The sequence below is a fragment of the Colobus angolensis genome, unplaced genomic scaffold (genome assembly GCF_000951035.1).
Source record: "Colobus angolensis palliatus isolate OR3802 unplaced genomic scaffold, Cang.pa_1.0 Scaffold41, whole genome shotgun sequence".
Lineage (NCBI taxonomy): Eukaryota > Metazoa > Chordata > Mammalia > Primates > Cercopithecidae > Colobus > Colobus angolensis.
The window spans coordinates 15837218-15857616 of NW_012117488.1; positions in this window are offsets into that span (position 1 = coordinate 15837218).

Here is a 20399-nt window from a genome sequence, read left to right on the forward strand (position 1 = left end):
CCACCAGCTTATCATTGTTAAAACAATTTTTCTTTCTTTCTTTTTTTTTTTTTTTTTGAGACAGGGTCTTGCTTTGTTGCTCAGGCTGGAGTGCAGTGGCACTGTCATGGCTCACTGCAGCCTTGACCTCCTGGGCTCAAGTGATCCTCCTGCCTTAGCTTCCTGAGTAGCTGGGACTACAGGTACCCTGGGTAATTTTTAAATTCTTTGTACAGATATAATTCTCACTATGTCGCCCAGGCTGGTCTCAAACTCCTAGCTTTGAGCTATTCCCCCAACTTCAGCCACCCAAAGGGCTGGGATGTTAAAACATTTTTAAGCCAGAAAGGGAAAACAAAACATGAGTTCTTTGTGTCTAATAAAAAAAGAAATTCTGCCTGTATACATGAAGGTTTTGAACCAGGACCATTAAAAAGTACTTCTTAGGATAGAAAATGAAGTGTTAACAAAGTTGCTGACATTTACAGATGCAAAACAGTGGCTATAATTTTAGATTTTATATCTTCAAACACAATTTACGAAGAGATATTCACTATGACCTAGATGTTCTTTCCCTGGGCTACAAAGCATTGCAGGGAGGCTCAGGTGGTGACTACCTATGATCTATGTTATTGTATGCACTTGTTTATGCTCTATGTTCTTCTATAAACTTGCAAGGAATGTACAATGAAGGTCATTCTTGATAGATATTTACAATTCATTATATAAAAGTTTGCCAAAATATTTTTGTTCCAGAATGTTAAAAGGAAGTGTTTTTAGATGCAAATCCCCATAAACATGCTCCTTTGTTCATATACAATTTAATTTTAAAAGGTTTCTTTTCCCATTTTCCTGATTCTTCCTCCCCCGTTGGCCAGACCAACCTGTTTATTTATAAAAGCCTAATAAGTGCTGGGTAACTGCAGCTTCTGAACAACCAAAGAGAAAGAGGAGGGACTGCTAGGAACTAAGTGACTTTTCAGGCTTGTGTTCTGTTCAGGAAAGCTGTCATTATTTTTCCCTTAGAATGTGAAATAATGTGCCAAGCAAGGAAAGCATCCTAACGCCTTTATTTCTGTATTTCTGACTTCAGAAATACAGTTTTATCAGAAACTTCTAATTTCCTTTAAATATGCAATTTTAACAAGGTTTGGTACATTCTTAAGTACCTCTATTCCGTCTTCTAGTCAAATATTTTTTCTTGAAGTGATGTCAAAATTTATAACGGAGTTTGCTATAATTTTAATATTTGATGAATTTTTAATTTTTAATTTTTGAATAGATCATATATTGCATAGTAAAATATTCAAAGGAAATAAAGGATATATATGAAAAGTAAACCTTTCCCCCATCCTTTACCCCTTGGTTTTCCATTTCTAATTCTCCTTTCCAGAGATGACCATGATTATGAATTTTTTTTTTTTGACACGGGGTGTTAGCGTGTCACCCAGGCTGGAGTGCAGTGGCATGATCATAGATCATTACAGGCTTCAGCTCCCAGGCTCAAGCGATCCTCCTGCCTTAGCCTCCAGAGTAGCTGGGACTCCTGGTGCATGCTACCATGCCTGGGTTTTTTTTTTTTTTTTTTGAGACAGGGTCTTGCTGCATTGCCCAGGCTGGCCTCAAATTCCTGGCCTCTCGTGATTCTCCCACCTTGGCCTCCCAAAGTGTTGAGATGATAGGCATGAGTCACTGCAACCATCTGATTATGCATTTCTTATATACCCTTTCAGAGAAAAACATATACATATAGCATCTACACTCATCCTTCATCTTTTACACAAATAGTAAAATAATATACAATGTTCTGTGTTTTGTTTTCTTCCTATATCTATACATCTCAGAAAATATTCCACATCAGTATATGTAGAAGTGGTGTTTTCTTATTTTCATAACTGTACCTTATTCAATTGTATGGGGATATCAAAATTTATTCAACCAGTTCCATATTGATAAATATTTAAGTGATTTTCAATATTTTACTCTGATCCTCCATTCTGTGATGACTATCTCTGTCCATATGTTTTGTGCACACATGTAAGACTTTCTGTAGGATAAAATATTAGACTCAATTTCTGGGTTCAAGGAAATATACATTTCTATTTTAATAGGTATTGCCAAATTGTCCTCCAAAGACGTTCCCCCAATTAACACTCTCAACAACATACTTTGGAAATATAGGTTTATTTTTAAAATGTGCACTATCTATCTTTAAAGAGAGGTAAACCTGCTCCATATTTGCCACTATGCCTTGCAATCAGTGACTAAATGAATCTACCAGACACCAAATATAAATAAAAGCGCATTAGAGTTACTAGTGAAATTAGTCAGTGTAATGCACCTTCTCACCTTCCACAGCTGATTAAATGTATACTTGATGCCCATGCCTCAACTTGCAATCTTGAGAGTGTTTAGTAGCTGTGCACAGAGCATCTGACAGCTATGCTTATTGACAGGAGAGAGCGTTCTGTGTGTTTTAGACAAATAAAGGTCAATGTCATAAACCTGATGCTCTTTTGTCAGACAAATATTTAAACTGTGATCTTATATCTCAAAATTCAGCACACGATTAAACATGACGGTGAGTTCAGCAGGTGTCTGCCATTCCTGCTTAACACTGTCTACACTTTTGATGTTGGCTCATAATCAGATCATTTAGACTCAGCCTGAAACAATTTTGTCTGCTTTTAACATGTCAATAGAAAATAAAAATGGTTTCAATTGCTGTATTTAGAATTAGGAATTTCAAAGTTATTATTATGATTACTAATGGAATAAATATTTTATAATAACTTTCTTGCACATAGTTATTTTTCATATTTAAAAATTCTCAGTTTATGCCATGAGGCTTTTATTTTTTCTTTGATTGTGTTAAGTCCAAGCTCACCATCTTCTCTGAATGCTGAAGTAAATTCTTTATTTTTTTATTATTTTTTTTTTGAGATAGAGTCTTGCTCTGTTGCCCAGGCTGGAGTGCAGTGGCATACTCACTGCAACCTCTGCCTCCCTGGTTCAAGCTATTCTTCTGGCTCAGCCTCTTGAGTAGCAGGATTACAGGTGGCCACCACCATACCCAGCTAATTTTTGTATTTTTCAGTAGAGATGGGGTTTCACCATGTTGGCCAGGCTGGTCTGAAACTCCTGACCTCAAGTGATCCACCTGCCTCAGCCTCCCAAAGTGCTGGGATTACAGGCATGAGCCACCATGCTCAGTCCCAAAAGTGAATTCTTATACCTTGCTTTGTTAATCTGGCTGAATGCTTTGACTTCTCTGAATATACTTCAGGGGTCCCCAGCCCTCAGCCACGGATTGGTAGCTGTCCATGGCCTGTTAGGAACTGGGTAGCACAGCAGGAGGTGAGTAGCCTGTGAGCAAGTGAAACTTCGTCTGTAGTTACAGCCACTCCCTGTCACTAGTATTACCATCTGAGCTCCACCTCCTGTCAGACCAGCAGTGGCATTAGATTCTCATCGGAGTGCAAACCTTATTGTGAACTGTGCATGCGAGGGAGCTAGGTTCCCTGCTCCTTATGAGAATCTAATGCCTGAGTATCTGTCATTGTCTTCCATCACCCCCAGACAGGACAGTCTAGTTGCAGGGAAACAAGCTCAAGGCTTCCACTGGTTCTACATTATGAAGAGTTGTATAATTGATTCATGATATATTACAATATAATAATAACAGAAATAAAGTGCACAATAAATGTAATAAGCTTGAATCATCCTGACACCATCACCCCACCCCAATCCACGGCAAAACCGTCTTCTAGTAAACCAGTCCCTGGTGCCAAAAAGGCTGAAGACCACTGATATAGTTCTGCCATCTACATTAGCAGTAGTGTCTTCTTGATAAGATGTGACAGCTTGTGACATAAGAGCCTGATGGTGCAAATCAAGAATTTTTAAATGTGTAAAGATGGTGACTCATAGGATATTCATTATGAAGCATTTACTCCATTAATAAAAATCTTGAACATTCCTAATTCTAAGTTGAGGCCATTTTAATTTTTTATTGACATATCAAAAGCAGTCAGTAGTGTTTAGTGAAACGTTCGTGTTTCTAAATGTCAAATAAAATAAATACCTCTAACAAAAGAGAGCAGCAATGATCCCCAACTACCATAAAAAAGTGTGATCACAGCTTTTTTCTTTTTCTGTTCTTTACAGCCTATGTTTTTTCTTACTATTTCATCTTCAAGATTACCTTTTAATAAGTCTCTGTCACTCCATAAACACTTGACCCATCAAAATCAAGGTGGACATATCCCAACTTGATCTCACCTCACCGCACAGCAGCTTCCCTTTCAGAGTTTGCTATGTCAGGGAGTAATGTCACCATGCACCCAGCAAAACTTTTTTTCTCCCTCCCTTGCCCCTTCTCCTGCACAATCCACTGGTCACCAACTACTATTGATCCTACCTCCCAAATATCTCTTAAATCTATCCACTTCTCTCCATCTCTACTGCTCCTTCCTCCTCTTACTGGGATGCAAATGCAAAGCCCAACTGGATCCTCCATGTTTACACCTGTCCTTCCAGGTCTCTTTTCTATAAAAAGGATATGAGAGTCAAATTTCCATTTCAGGCCAAAAGAAATTAATAGGTACTAGATACATCCTCTTACCTGTAAAACTGAAAGACTAGAAAAATCATAGATAAAACAGGAGTTCACTTCTGCTAAAAGGCTTCTGGAACTGATAAACAACATCAGTAAAGTTTCAGGTTACAAAAATCAGTGCAGAAGAATCAGTAGCATTTCTCTACACCAATAGGATTCAAGCTGAGAGCCAAATCAAGAATGCAATCCCGTTTACAACAGCTACCCAAAAATCCCCCACAAGAACCTAGGAATACATCTAGCCACAGAGGCAAAAGATCTCTACAACTACAAACCACAGAGGTGAAAGATCTCTGCAACTACAAACCACTGCTGAAAGAATCATAGATGGCACAAACAAATGGGAAAACATTCTGTGCTCATGGATTGGAAGAAACAATATCATTAAAATGATCATACTGCCCAAAGCAACATACAGATTTAATACTATTCCTATCAAACTACCAATGTCATTTTTTGCAGAACTAGAAAAAATGCATTCCTAAATTCATATGGAATAAAAAAGATTCCTAATGGTCAAAGCAATTCTAACCAAAAAGAACAGTTGGAGGCATCACATTCCCTGACTTCATATTATACTATAAGGCTACAGTAACTAAAACAGCATGGTACTAGTACAAAAACAGACACATAGACCAATGGAACAGAATAGAGAACCCAGAAATAAAAATCACACACCTACACCCATCTGATCTTTGACAAAGTCGACAAAAATAAGCGACGGGAAAAGGACTTCCTATTCAATATATGGTGCTGGGATAGCTGGCTGGCCATATGCAGAAGAATGAAATTGGACCTCTAACTTTCACTATATACAAAAATTAATTTAAGATGGATTAAAGATTTAAACGTAAGGCTTCAAACTATACGATTCCTAAAAGAAACCTAGGAAACATCGTTCCAGACATTGGCCTTGGGAAAGAGTTTTTGACTATGTCCTCAAAAGCAACTGCAACAAAGACAAAAACTGTGAAGTGGGATGTAATTAAACTAAAGGGCTTCTGCACAGCAAAAGAAACTATCAATGGGGTAAATAGATAACCTACAGAAGGGGGGAATATATTCACAAACTAGGTATCTGACAAAGGTCTAATATTCATAATCTTTAAGAAACTTAAACAATGAGGTTTGCTATGTCAGGGAGTAGTGTCAGCATGATCCGGCAGCACATGTCAACCCCTCTTTCCCCCTCCTCTGCTCCTCCTCCTGCACAATCCTTCAGTCACCAACTACTGTTGATCCTACCTCCCAAATATCTCTAAAATCTATCCGGTTCTGTCCATCTCTATTGCTCCTTCTTAGTCTTGATGCAAATGCATTAATTACAAAAGGGAGTATTTGTCTTTTGCTTGTTCAATTGTTTAAGTTTCTTAAAGATTCTGGATATTAGATCTTTGTCGGCTGCAGAGTTTGTGAATTTTTTTCTCCCATTCTGTAGGTTGTCTCTTTACTCTGTTAATAGTTTCTCAATGATAGACTAGATAAAGAAATTGTGGTGATACAGATACAGCATGGAATACTATGAAGCCATAAAAAGGAATGAGATCACATCATTTGCAGGGACATGGATGGAGCTGGAAGCCATTATCCTCAGCAAACTAATGCAGGAACAGAAAACCAAACACCACATATTCTCACTTATAACTGGGAGCTGAACAATGAGAACACATGGACACAGGGAGGGGAACAACACACACTAGGGCCTTTTGGTGGGTCAGGGAAAGGAGAGCATTAGGAAAAATAGTGAATGCATGCTGGGCTTAATACCTAGGCGATAGGTTGAAAGGTGCAGCAAACCACCATGGCACATGTTTACCTATGTAACAAACCTGCACATCCTGCACACGGACCTAGAACTTAAAATAAAAATAAAATTAAATAAAACAAACAACAACAACAACATACAAGTGAAATACATGAACAGACACTTCTCAAAAGAAGACATACAGGCAGCCAATACATGTATGAAAAATGCTCACCACCAGTAATTGTCAGAGAAATGATCATCAAAACCACAGTGAGATACCATCTCACACTAGTCAGGATGACTATTATTAAAAAGTCAAAACAATGGATGCTGGTGAGAAAAGGGAATGCTTATACACCACTGATGGGAATGTAAATTAGTTCAGCAACTGTGGAAAGCAGTTTGAAGATTCCTCAAAGAACTTAAAACAGAAGGCCAGGTGTGGTGGTTCAAGCCTGTAATCCCAGCACTTTGAGAGGCTGAGGTGGGCAGATCATGAGGTCAGGAGTTCGAGACCAGCCTGGCCAACATGGTGGAAACCCTGTCTCTACTAAAAACACAAAAAATTAACCAGGTGTGGTGGTGTGTGCCTGTAATCCCAGCTACTCGAGAGGCTGAGGCAGAAGAATTGCTTGAACCCAGGAGGTGGAGGTTGCTGTGAGCGGATCATACCTTTGCACTCCAGGCTAGGTGATAGAGCAAGACCCTGTCTCAAAAAAAAAAAAAAAAGAACTTAAAACAGAACTACTGGTTTACCCAGCAATTCCATTACTGGGTATGTATCTAAAAGAAAAGAAAATAAATCTTTCTGTCAAAAAGAAAACTGGACTCACATATTCATTACAGCACTATTCATAATAGCAAAGACATGGCACTAATCTACGTGCTCATCAATGGTAGATTGGATAAAGAAAATGTGGAATACATACACCAAGAAATGCTATGCAGCCATAAAAAGGAATAGAAAGGAATGAAATCATGTTTTTGCTTTCTTTTTTGAGACGGAGTTTCACTCGGGAGTGCAGTTCGTGACCTCTGCTCACTGTAACCACTGCCTCCCGGGTTCAAGCGAATCTCTTGCCTGAGCCTCCTGAGTAGCTGGGATTACAGGCACCTGCCACCACACCCGGCTAACTTTTGTATTTTTAGTAGAGACAGGATTTCACTGTGTTGGCAAGGCTGGTTTCGAACTCCTGACCTCAAGGGATCTGCCCTCCTAGGCCTCCCAAAGTGCTAGGATTAGAGGTGTTAATCACTGAGCCCAGCCTGAAATCATGTTCTTTGCAGCAACATGGATGCAGCTGGAGATTATTATCCTAAGCAAATTAACACAGAAACAGAAAACCACATGTTCTCACTTATCCGTGTGAGCTAAACATTGAATACTCGTGGACATAAAGATGGCAACAATAGACACTGGGAACTACCAGAGGGGAGGGGGCAAGGGTTGAAAAATGACCTATTGGGTATATTCTCAGTACCTGGGTGATGAGACCATTTGTACTCCAAATCTCAGCATCATGCAATATACGCATGAACCTGCACATGTACTCACTGAATCTGAAATAAATGGGAAAAATAAGTTCACAAGATATTAGATATCAGGCCACTGGGTCATGAAGAGCAAGGATAACTGAGACAAGGAAACAAACCAGGTGAGTCCTGTGATTGACTACCATGTGGACAGTTTCCAGGCCATGATGCAGGGAGAAGAAGCCGCATGGAGTCTAGGACTCTCTTTGAATTAAGGAAAGGGGAGCAGGGAGATCAAAGTAGTTAGATTTCATATGGTGAAATACCTGAAAGGAGAGAGCTGCCAAGAGAGAAAACTCAGGAAATCTGCTAGGTGTCCTCTGCAAGTATTTGGCTGAATACTGGTTAATGAATGTCAGTGAGGAGACTACTCATGCCTTAGAAATAACCACTCAAAGGAATTAGTGGGAAATAAACCCAAAGCTCAATCAGGATCTGCAATAATGCCCATTTTCTCAGCAGTCAGAGTGGGAAACCTCAAAATTTACAGTTTATCAAGTAGGATACTTAGAAGGGTTTTGCCTCAGTAGGGAAGAAAATTTTCCCTGAACTTAATGCTCCGCTGGTGCTGTCTAACAATGCTTAAGAGCAAGATCAAAGAGAACAGAAGTATTTTGAAGTAATTTGATCATATACCAGAAAACAAAACAAAAAACAAAGTGGACAGGAATACAAAAATATTCAGCAGTCAGCAATGTAAGAATCACAATGTCTAGTTCATGAAAAAAAAAGGCAGAAAAGTACAATACAAAATAAGGATAAACATCAGTTAATCAAAACTGACTCAGAATTGACACAGTTGAAAAAATTAATAGATAAGGACATTAAAATAGTTATTATAACTGCTTTTGTAGATCAAAAAGCTAGAGGAAAGATAAAATGGCCTAAGTAGAGACATAGAAAATATAAAAAAAGAAAGTCAAATTTCGAGAGACAAAGCCTATGATGTCTAAGATGAACAATCTCTGTGGTTAATAGCAGATTAGATGTTGCAGAAGAAAAGATTAGTGAGCTTGAAGACATAGCAATAGAAACTATCCAAAATGAAACAGAAAGAAAACAGACCAAAAAAAAAGAAGAGCATCTGTAAGCTATGAAGCAACTTTTAAGAGGCCTAGTATATACATAATTAGGGTAGGATAGAAAAATAGTTTGAAGAAATAATGGCTGAAATATTTCCAAAATTTATGAAATCTGAAACCAACAGATCTAAAAAGCTTAAACAAATCCAAGAGAAGTATCACGAAGAAAACTGCATCAAGACACATCATAATCAAATCATTTAAAACCAGTAATATAGAGAATATTGAAAACAGTCAGAAGCAAAGGACACATGTGTCAAAGGACACAGCGGAACAAAAATAAAGTAGCTTTCTCCTCAGAATTAAGGCAAGTGAGAAAGTTCTCAAACACAAAAGCTGTCAACTTGGATTCTTTATCAGGAAAAACATCAGCTTTCAAAGACGAAGACAAAATAAAGTCTTAGACAAACAAAAGTGAAAAAATTTATAGATAACACATCTGCGCTATAAGAAACGTTAAAAAAAAGTCCTTCAGGCAGAAGAAAATAATTCCAGATGGAAAAGTATATCCACACAGAGTGACAAGGAGCCTAAGAAATGATAACTATGTGGATAATTTAAGAGTTTTTTCTTATTTAAATCCCTTGAAAAGATAATTAACTGCTTAAAGCAATAACAATGCATTGTAGAGTATATATTATTTGTGCTATATATGAAATAAAATATATGGCAAAAATAGCAGAAGGCTGGGAGGGAAAATGGAAGTATACCGTTGTAAGGTCCTTGTACTATATATGAAATATAATAACATTTGGCCAGGCGCAGTGGCTCACACCTATAATCCCAGCATTTTCGGGGGCCGAGGCGGGTGGATTGCCTGAGGTTGGGATTTCAAGACTAGCCTGACCAACATGGAGAAACCCTATCTCTACTAAAAAAAATACAGAATTAACTGGGCGTGGTGGCATATGCCTATAATCCCAGCTACTTGGGAGGCTGAGGCAGCAGAATCGCTTGAACCGAGGAGGGGGAGGTTGTGGTGAGCCAAGACCGCGCCATTGCACTCCAGCCTGGGTGACAAGAGAAGTCTGCCTCAAGAAAAAAAAAAAAGAAAAAAAAAATATATATATAAAATAATATTTGAAGGTAGTTTCTAATAAGGTAAAGATGGACAATATAAACCCTAAAACAATTATTGAGACAATGTTACACAGAGTTATGGCTAATAAGAAAACACAGTGGTCAGTGAAATCATTACAAATATACTCACCCAGGGATTTCTGATCCAGATGAAATGAGGTATAAGTCCATTTCCAGTTAAATTGCACTTAACTCCCTGTTAAGTACAACTATAAACCCTGGAAATAATGTGAGAGGCAATCGAAGGAGAACTATACATGATGGAAAGAGGAAGGTGGGCTCGGGGGCGTGTCTCTGGAGTAGAGAAAAACAGCAGCATTGTGTCTTACATTCCCCCCATCCAACACAAGAAAGGGATTTAGGCCTGGCATTGTCTGATTCTGGGCCTATCCACTAAAGGGGGCTCAGATCAGCTCATTTCTTCCTTGGAGTGAACAACAGCCCTGCCATTAACTTGTGCAGCAGCAATGGAGACAGACAAACAAACAAACAAACAAACTCTACCAGCAAGGACAAACAAGTTCGGCAGCTCGCGGAAGACAGACTGATTGAGGGCCCTGCTAAGAGTAAGCGTCTAGGTTAAGTGCTCTCCTTCCCCACTAGGGCTAAGACGCTCATCCCTAACCCAAGCACCAACAGGCACTGGAAAGGGAGACCCACTGCAGTAAGCCCCTAAATCAGAAAGCACTATAATTTCTTGCCAGGCTTGAGACTCCCATCCTCCACCCAGAGACACCGCGTGGCCAGGCAGCACTAAGTAGGGGGATCCCCCAACTATATGGACCTGGTCCAGGAAGCCTATTTGTCCCCTTGGGGCAGAGATTTCCTTTCTCCTCCTAGGAAGCACGACACAGCCTGGCTTAGGGAAACTATCCCCCACCACCCCAAGCAGTACCAGCAGGGGCTAGTGGGAGCCCTGGTGGCACCAGAGAAAGCAAGCAGTCAAAACAGCTCTGAAAATGGCTCTGAAAATGAAGTTGTCACTAGAACCACAGCCCACAACATTAGGTCAGAACCGCTGTGCTAAATCTAAATAGGCTGACTGTCTGCTGTCATCACAGATCTAAATAGGGCCCAAGATCTCCTAACATCAAAGCCAAAACGTCCAGGATATAATAAAAAATCACCTGCACATCAAGAACCAAGATTTTAAAGCAGCCATCATAAAAATGACTCAACAAGGTATTACTAATTCTCATGAAAGGAATGAAAAGAATAGTAAATCTTAACACAGACATAGGCAATCAAAAAGAACCAAATAGAAATTACAGAAATAAAAAAGGCAGTAAGAAACAAAAAACTTGCCAGGTGAGTCCCTCAATTGAACTTCTTACTTGAGTTTTGTCCATTCTTCTCCTTGAGCACCTTACTCCAGTGTTACTGGCCCCCTTTTTAATCTCTTCAACTAGAATTTAAATCTTACAAGGCAGGTATCTTATCTGTTTTACCCACTGTTGTATTTCCAGTGTCTACCACCATGCCTGACAAATACTTCTTAAATAACTGAATGAATTTTTAAAATACCCAACCCCAAAAAGGCAAAGAAAATGGAAAAAGGGAACAGAAAATATAATTTAATCATTTATGTAATTACATTAAATCACAATGGCTGAACACCCAAAATCAAAGGCAGAAGTTGTCAGAAGGAAATAAAATCAAGAGCCACTCTCTGTTGCCTGCAAGAAACACAATTTAACTGTAAAGACACAATTAGGTTAAAAGTATGGAAAATGATACATCATGCTAACACTAATCATAAGTAAGCTACAGTGGTTATATTAATATCATACAAAGCAGTTTTCAGAGCAAAGGATATTAGCAGTGATAAAGAAAGTCATTTCATAATGATAAAAGGGTCAATTCATTATAGAAAAAAACCACTGTAAATGTTAATATACCTAAATAACAGAGTCCAAAATAGAGGCAGCAGAAACCGGTAGAATTTCAAGGATAAATAGACAAACCTAGAATACAGTATCCATAAATGGATTCACACATATATGTAAGTGAATTTTTGACAAAGTTGCAAAGGCAGTTTTGTGGGAAAAGAATAGTTTTTTCAATAAATTGTACTGGAACAATTGGATAACTATAGATGCAAAAATGAACCCTGACCCCCACCTTGTACCACATGCAAATATGAACTCACAATGACTCATAGACTTAAATATAAAACATAAAACTGTACAACTTGTCGAAGAAAACATAGGAGCAAATCTTTGCAATGTTTGATTGGGCTAAGATTTTTTACATAAGCACCAAAAGCATGATCGATCCAAAGAAGAAAAAAGTCTGACAAATTAGATTTCATTATGATGAAGAACTGTGCTCTTTGAAAGACACTGTAAAGAGAATGAAAAGACAGCCACCGACAGGGAGAAAATGTTTGCAAATCACACATCAGCTAAGGAACTTGTATTCAGAATATATAAAGATATTTCCAAGGCTCACTTATAAGAAGACAAACAGCTAAAACCAAAATAGGCAAAAGATTTGAATACACATTTCTCTGAAGAATATATATGCATGGCAGATAAGCACATGAAAAAATGCTGAACATCATTAACCATTAAGGAAATGCAAATTGAACCGACAATGACTAACACAATTTGACTGTGTGCCCTGCCAAATCTCATACTGAATTCTAGCTCCCATAGTTCCCATGTGTTGTGGCAGCAACCTGGTGGGAAATAACTGAATCATGGGGGCAGTTTCCTCCATACTCTTCTTGTGGTAGTGAATAAGTCTCATGAGATCTGATGGTTTTATAAGGGGAATTCCGTTTTGCTTGATTCTCATTCTCTCTTGTTTGTCACCATGTAAGATGTTCCTTTCGCTTTCCACCATAATTGTGAGGCCTCTTCAGTCACGTGGAACTGTGAGTCCATTAAACCTCTTTTTCTTTATAAATTACCCAGTCTGGGGAAGGTCTTTGTCAGCAGTGTGAAAACAGACAAATACAATGACATATCACTATACATTGGTTAGGACATCTAAAAAAACAAACACACACACTTGTGATACCAATGTCGGCAAGGATGTAAAGCAACTGGAACTCGCATACCTTGCTGGAGGTAATGTACAAGGCTGCAACTTCTTTGGAAAAGAGTCTGTTGGGTTCTCAATGTAAAGATATACCTACAGTATGACCCAGTTTCTATACTCCTAGAACACAAACCTATGTCTCCACAAAGATTTATACACAAACATTCGTAGTAGCTTTATTTGTAACAACGCCCAACTGGAAACCATCTTGATGTCCATCAACAGGTGACTGGATAAACAAACTCTGGGATCTTCATGAAGTGGAATACCATTCAACAATCAAAAGGAATAAGTGATCAGTATTCACAATAGCATGGATGAATCTCAAAGTAACTATACTGGGTGAATGGAGGCAGACAACAAAAATTATATATATGCTTCTGTTTATATACCATTCTAGGAAATACAGATAATCTATGGCAAAACAAAACATATCAGTGGTTTCCTGGGGAGTTGGATTTGGGGAGGGGAGAAGCAAGAAAGAAGGACTACTAAGGGACATGAGGAATTTATCTGGGTGATGGAAATGTTCATTATCTTGATTATGGTAATGGGCATTTACATAAATCAAACTTACCAAATTACACATTTTATGTGTTGTTTATTGTATGTCACATTTTAAAAAAGAAAAGAAGACTACAACTATTTCAAATGCTGTCATTTAACCCACAAAATATCAAGAATTTTTCAGGATGTGTGTCTTTGAATGCAATGCAATGATATATTCCTGAAAGTATAGGTGGATAAAATTTTTCATGTGATGAAATATAGAATCAAAGAGATCTTAGGGATTCTGTAATTTTTTTAGGTGAAGAAAATGGACTGGATGGGGGTAAACTGATGTGCCCCAAACCATATAGGAATGCTGTGTGTCTAAACTAGCTCATGAAAATGAAAGCTTTGGTTTTCTGCCACCCATAAAGCTAAGTCACAGTGACATTTTAATACATGGTCAATAATGTTGAGTTCCTGTAGTCTCAAAGTTTACTGCCTGATAGTAAATTCATTGGTTGAAAAATTCCAACAGGCTTTCTAATTGTTGTTGAGTATAGCACAAAATAATCCACATTTTCTATCTGACTATAAACGCTAGTGAGAATGTTTTGGTATATTCTATAGTCCATACTGATGGCCTTAAATGAAATGCTTAATTTATTTAATAAAAAAATGGCACAGATTACTCAGGATACTTTATTTTCCAAGCTCAGAAAAATGTCATAATATGATGTTTTTGGTTTGTTTAAGGTAAAACCAGTTTAATTGTTTAATTCTATCTGCTGCAGAATGGTCTTAATAAATACACAAATCTATGATTTCATCAACGCAAATGGCACCCTATGGAGTTTTGCAGTGCTGAAGATCTTAGACGTACATTTATCAGAAAAGAAAATGTGCCATCAATTTATTAGAAGTATAATTGCTATAAATGATTTCAAATGCGACACTTAGGTATCTTTAACTTTGAAACTTTAATGTTCTTCAACTGGTAAGCAGAAGTGTATTCTCATACCACTGTACATAACTAAGTTTGTGTTTTTCTTTTTAAAACTTTTTTTATTTTTAATTTTTGTGGGTAAATAGTAGGTGTATGTATTTGTGAAGTACATGAGACATTTTGATACAGGCGTGCAATGTGAAATAGTCACATCATGGAGAATGGGGTATCTATCTGTCCCCTCAAGCATTTATCCTTTGTGTAACAAACAATCCAATTACATTCTTCTAGTTGTTTTAAAATGTACAATTAAATTATTATTGACTATAGTTACCCTGTTGTGCTATCAAGTAGTAGGTGTTATTCATTCTTTCCAATTTTTTTTGTACCCATTAACCATCACCCATCTGCCCCGCCCCCATCCCCACTACCCTTCCCAGCCTTTGATAACCAGCCTTCTATTCTCTATGTCCGTGAGTTCAATTGTTTGATTTTTAGACCCCCACTAATAAGTGAGAACATGGAATGTTTGTCTTTCTGTGTCTGGCTTATTTCACTTCACATAATGATCCCTGTTGTTGCAAATGACATAATGATCCCTGTTCCATCCGTGTTGTTGCAAATGACAGGATCTCATTCTTTTTTATGGCTGAATAGTACTCCATTGTGTATATGTACCACATTTTCTTTGTCCATTCATAATAGCTGAGATTTGGAAGCAACCTAAGAGTCCATCCACACTTCAAATTCAAACCGCCTTTCTAACTGTTGTTTCTACATGTCCATAAACAATTAGGTTGCTTCCAAATCTTGGCTATTGTGAACAGTGCTGCAACAAACATGGGAGTGCAGGTATCTCTTTCATAGACTAATTTCCTTTCTTTTACCCAAAAAATCCAGCAATGGGATTGCTGGATCACATGGTAGCTCTAGTTTTAGTTTCTTGAGGATTTTTTTTTTCTTTTAAATTTCAGAGACAGGATCTGGCTATCTTGCCCGGGGAGCAGCTATCACAGTCACCATCCTAGGACATTATAGTGTCAAACTACTGGGCTCAAGAGATCCTCCTGTCTCAGCCTCCTGAGTAGCTGGTATTACAGGCACACTGCCACCATGCCTGGCTCTAGGGATAACTTCTAAAGTAATTTTGTTTATGTTGAAGTTTTTTGTACGTTTGAGAATTAAAGATGAGGTTTTTCTTGGTCTTTAGGGAGAAATGCCTTAAACCTTGTCTTTTAAGAGTGGAATGTATATAAATAAACAAGCACAATTATATTTCGGAAAAAATAATTTGCAGTAATATTCTTCCCAGTTTAAGATGACTAAGAATGAGGTAATAGTGACCCAGCAACATGTTTTAGTTAAGACTGCACTCAAGAGAATTTGGTTTGCTTCCCAGCTCCACAGTTCGGCGAAGAAAAGTAATTATGGTGATTAATAATAATATTTGATTTTGTAGTCCCTGAGCCCACTTCTCAGGGCTGGTATTATCTAGGGGCAGAGAAACAAATTGCAGGAAGGAAGTGAGAAGTATGTCCTACCATTCGAATTCTTAAGCATTACACCACCTCAAAGCTGCATGGCAGACCCCGCATGTGCCACCCACGAATTTTTACACGGGGGATTTCCAGTATCTTGTGTTCCTGAGGTAATGTTTTCAGTCTTTAGGGACACATTTTAATTAATACTCCTTAAAGTGCGCCTCCTCATGTTCATACACGCTGTTAAGGAGGTTTTAAGTGGTGATGGAGAGGACAGATTTAAATGAATCAGGGCCTCTGCTTTGAAAACCGTAAAAAACAAAAACAAAACAAAAGCAACACATCTTTTGTCCTTAAAAAATTCTCACGTTCTCATCTCTGGAATGATTCTGATGGTCAATGCAAGGAGAGTTCTAAGATACCCAAGGTTTAATATAAACAAATAATTGAAGAGAGAGAAAAGAAAAGAAAAAAAAACCTGCTCAGGGCAGGGCCGGGTTTCAAGACCACAGTAGCCTTCAGCTCTGCCACTACCAGGAGGAGTTGCCATGGGAACCATTGCAAAAGATTAAATATATCAAGAGTACATGATTGTGAGAAATGGGTGGGAAAGGGAATTACTTTAAGTGAAGTGATGGTTCTTCTGTTTGTGGTTTTTCACATCTTTTTTCCTAAATCACATACAAAAACTCATTTTAGTTCATAAACATATAATTCATTAACAAATTACTTTTTGCTGTATGCTAAATATAGAGAAAAAAATGTTCATTTTTCACAGCAAAAATTAAAGGGTTATTATTATTATTATTTTTTTTTTGCAGTGCTTTTTTTTGTTTCTGATCCCAGTATCGATTCCGGGGTAAACTCTGCCTTTTCCCCTCAGATGGTAAAATAACCTTCTAGGTTGGCCAATGGGTCTGGAGCAGGTCCAAATGACCTTCCTTTTGTCCTCTCATCCTGCCACACATCACACACACCATATTTATGTTGGCTCTAGGATTTGGAAAATGTTTTGTTTTTTAATCCTGTTGTCTTCTGTTGCAATTCTTCTTAGAAAAAATTTAGCAGAAGGGCCAAAGCTAAAAACATGAGTCTCTTAAGAAAGTTCCTTAAAGTAGTACAAACATTGTGATTTGAACTATGTATTCACAAAGTTTAGAAACTTTCTTTTGGTTGTTATTGGAGAATTTTTCTCAATGTATGGGACATCAGCTTTTGGAATCTCACCTTGCAGGTAAGGAAAGCTGGATCATAAAACTTTAAGAGCTGACTCATGGAGCCCTGAGACTTGGCATGGCCAGTTCAATGTAGTTTTGTTTGTAATCACATCGTCCCTTTGCCCTGTTGGACGAATTTATGTATTTGAAAAAGTAAAATTAAAATTAGCAAAGCTCATTGTTTCCTAGTTTTAAGTTCAAATGAGGGAGGTTTCTGAAGGGTGGGAAATTATTGCCCTCCTTTGCAATGACGATGGGTCATGTTTCAAAGCAAAGCTCTGTAAAGAACATATTGCACTTTTGTATTTACTTTGCCTTTTCCCACAGCACAGAACTGCACCCTTTATTATTACTGTCATAGTTGGCTGAAGAAGAGCTGTCTGTCCAATTAGAGGATGCTCTCCAAAGATTAGTTCCATACAGCATTCCGCTCTAGCAAAATCGTCCAACAAGAAGAAGTTTATATTTAAACAATGTCATCTCTACCACATATACATGTATCTTGCTTGAAGTTTTTAAAATTAAGACATTGACTGTGCTAATGCTTTTTAAAATATGGCCCCATGTTATTTCAATTCTATAAATTTCTCACTTTAAAAGTGATTAACCCCTAAGGGAAGGGAGAAAGGGCATCACAGCCAGGAGGAAGCAGTGGAAACTTCCTCTCTCCCATGCCAACCCTCAAGGTAAGGGCCCCAGAATAGATTTGACCTCTGCTGCATTTCCAAGGCCTTAGAAGCTTCTTCCTTAGCTCAAAGCTTCCCTTTGGTTGTTTTGAGAATGTGATGAGGGCGGGGAAGGAGATCAAAGACTGAGGGATGAAAGGTTGGAGATGGACCTCTGGATAGGAGAAGAGGGGTAGTACCTTTGGAGGATGTGAATGGAAGGCATGAATAGAGATTTTTTTGTTGGATAAAATAAGTGATCACCAAGTTTTCTTCTGTTAATCAATACATAAACCATAACAAGCAATGCCAAATCTGACATGGAGTGAAAGTGTTACTGACACACCAGGAGTTTGGTCTAGGTCCTGCTGCTGGCTGCACAAGAAGCCAATCACTGAGACAATGAGGACTGCCAGGGAAGAAGGCTTTAATCAGGTGCTGCAGCTGAGGAGCTGGGAGCTCAGTCGCAAGTCCATCTCCTTCACCAACTACAAGTAGGAGTTTATATAGCAGGGATGAAATGTAACTATATACAGGTAAACAGGAATTACAGAGGGGTAAGAAAATCGTGAGGGACCTGGTGCAGTCCCAGCACTTTGGAAAGCCGAGGTGGGCAGATAACTTGAGGCCAGGAGTTGGAGACCAGCTTGGCCAACATGGCAAAAACCCATCTCTACTAAAAATACAAAAATTAGCCAGGCATGGTGGCAGGTACACATAAGATGAGTGCAAGTTTCAAGCTTTAAGACCAGGAGGGTCAATTTCTATGTTCATTTAATAAGACTGAAACATCAGTTCCGTGGGACAATTGGGCTGGTTTCAAAAGGCTACCACTTGCTTTTCCAACACAAGCATGTTGACTCTGTTCTTAAAAGCAACTTGATAAAGCAGACATCCCTGTGCATGGAAACTTTCCTATTTACAGATGGCCTGGCTCACTAGCTAAGAGGCATTCTAAACAAATGTCTTCACCTTACCTACAGTTTTAGGAGGTAGCAAGAAGCAAATTAACATCAGAACACTCAGAACTCCTTTATTTAATAGTTAAAAACCTTGGAGGGCTTTGACCAGGGACAGTGATACTCTCCAAGTCAAGTGTCACCAGCTGATCCCACTCTCCATGCCTAGCCCCCTTTCATGAAGCACTTTTGGTCTTTCCAGCACTAGAAACATGCCCATACTTATTTCAAGAGGTTGACAGTTTGGTAATTAAATTAATCTTACCACCACCCTTTGCTGTAGGGCTTCGGGAAGAGCACATTATATGTATACACCTTGTTCCTTTTATAGATTGGTTCTGAATAACCTTACAGTGGAAGGAAATAAAATGTAAAGTTGTATTTTAATGCATTTAAAACTAGAAGTTTACATTCAACATGCTTCTGTTTCATTTGTGTGTCTTTTTCCTCCTGAAGTGCTGTCAATTGCCACTTGGTTTGATTCTTTTCAAATGCAGCCTGGCAGTAATGCTGACCACAGCAATTTCATATTCTCTTTTGTCTGACTCAAGGATATCAGACACTGTTTCATCTTAATGAGGGCTAGTTCTACTCCTATTACCGGGCAATTTTTCTCTGATAAATCACAGTGTCCCATGGTGTCATTGCACCCATAATAACAGGCAGGTGAAGAGCAAGGCATGCTCCCAAGTCCTGGTGCTTCTTTCCTAACTGAGCTATTGCTCTCATACAGCCCATGATCCTGAGAAAATTCCTATGCTGTGCATTTCCCTGTGTCGTGCCTCAGCTTGCCCCTCACAGAGACCCTGATTCATGGTGTGAAACAAGGTCTCTTTAAGAGGACACAACATGGGGCTCACTTGAAAGGTTTTCTGCTTCCTGAGAAGGGTTGCTTTTTCTCTTTGGTGATAAAGAAGTGCCAAATCAGGCCAAAAAGACTCCCCTGACCCCGCCAAAAATGACTGCGTCAAATACATGAGAACTAACGAAAAAAAAAAAAAAAAGTCTTACTTCTCTGGAGGTTGCAGCCAAGAGAAAATTCTGAAATAAATATTCATTCATCTTTTCACTCATTCATTCAACATTAATTGAATTCCAACTTTGGAAATGACATTATTTTAATTAGTGTATGGAATACACATTTGACTGGCCCTGAAGAATAGGTGGAATTTGGACTTCATTTTGTTGGGGAGCAGAGAGATATTTCCACGGGAGGAGACAATATGCACACTGGCAAAGAGATGGGAAAGTTCAGAAACTGTAGGGGGCAAGGATGTTTGTGAAGCCAAAGAGAGCTCCAAAGGTATAGCACTTATTCTGATGAGTAAAAGAAAAGAATTTTAAGGTTAGAGGTGTGCCTTAGGAATCTAGAACTTAATTCTATCCAAACTATTCCAACTCTTTTCAATTTGTCTAGACCAAGGGGATATTACAGAGTCCAATAATTCCAGGTGACATGCTGATGACCCAACATAGGGCAGTAGCCGAGAGAAGACAGTGAAGACCAAGATATGAAATTGATTTTAGAAATGCCATTAGGAGGCCAGGTGTGGTGGCT